This window comes from Macaca nemestrina, chromosome 7 (assembly GCF_043159975.1).
Source record: "Macaca nemestrina isolate mMacNem1 chromosome 7, mMacNem.hap1, whole genome shotgun sequence".
In the NCBI taxonomy this organism is placed as follows: Eukaryota; Metazoa; Chordata; class Mammalia; order Primates; family Cercopithecidae; genus Macaca; species Macaca nemestrina.
The window spans coordinates 105953149-105954014 of record NC_092131.1 but is presented as its reverse complement, the minus strand read 5'-3'; the positions used below and the strand labels follow the sequence as shown (position 1 = coordinate 105954014).

At 40.9% G+C, this 866-nt stretch overlaps 1 non-coding gene across 1 annotated transcript; it reads left to right on the top strand.

Moving 5' to 3' along the window:
• Positions 1-466: 466 nt before the first annotated feature.
• Positions 467-571, top strand: LOC112427818 (U6 spliceosomal RNA). Its single transcript, XR_003019558.1, has one exon. It is a non-coding gene; the product is annotated as a U6 spliceosomal RNA (small nuclear RNA).
• The last annotated feature ends 295 nt before the right edge of the window (positions 572-866 follow it).

Sequence of the window (866 nt, the reverse complement as noted above, 5' to 3'; positions counted from 1 at the left end):
CCCTACTTTCTGACATACATATGAGGCTTTAATTTTATTATCAAGCAAAAAATAAAAACAAAAAACACAACCCCAAACAACAATAACAAAGCAAGACATCTGCAGAATTGTGTTATGCTCAATTTGTGGGGGCCCTTGCATATGCCCGACATTTTCTTAGATGCCTTTTTCCTTGTAAGACTGAAATATAAAATGAGTATTTGTCCTTATAAATGGTACAAGTCTCACTTGCACAATGATCTAACTCCTATATATCCAGGGTCATAATACCTTGTATCAGACAAGGGGTTAAGACAGGAACAAGTCAACCCTGTTGTCAGGGAATGCACAGTTTAGTGGAGGAGGTAGAGGAGGTGGACCAGCTAAGAGACAGTTACAAAATGATGTGATGCTTGCTGTTATAGCGGAGTGTTCAGATGAGTCAAGGATTTAATTATCATAGCTGACAATGTACATTTTTATACATGCTCATTTTGACAGTGCATATATTAAAACCGAAGCATTACAGAGACAATTGGCTTGGTCCCTGAACCGAGATGACTTAGAGACTCATGAGACACTTACATTTTTGTAGATAGCCTGTTGTCGTGGAAACATGTCTAGGCTTGGTTCCCAAAGGCCTAGGTTTGATTCCCATTCCTACTTTTTATTTCTATTCAGGAAGTTCCTTAACCCTCTCTATGACTCAGTTTCCTCATTTGTAAAAGCATGGTGTCCAAGAGCCACGGCTCATGCCTGAGATCTTTGGGAGGCTGAGGCAGGAGTTTGAGACCAGCCTAGACAACATGTCGAAACCCTGTCTCTACTAAAAATAAAAGAAACATAGCCAGGCGTGGTGGCACACGCCTGCAGTCCCAGCTACTTGA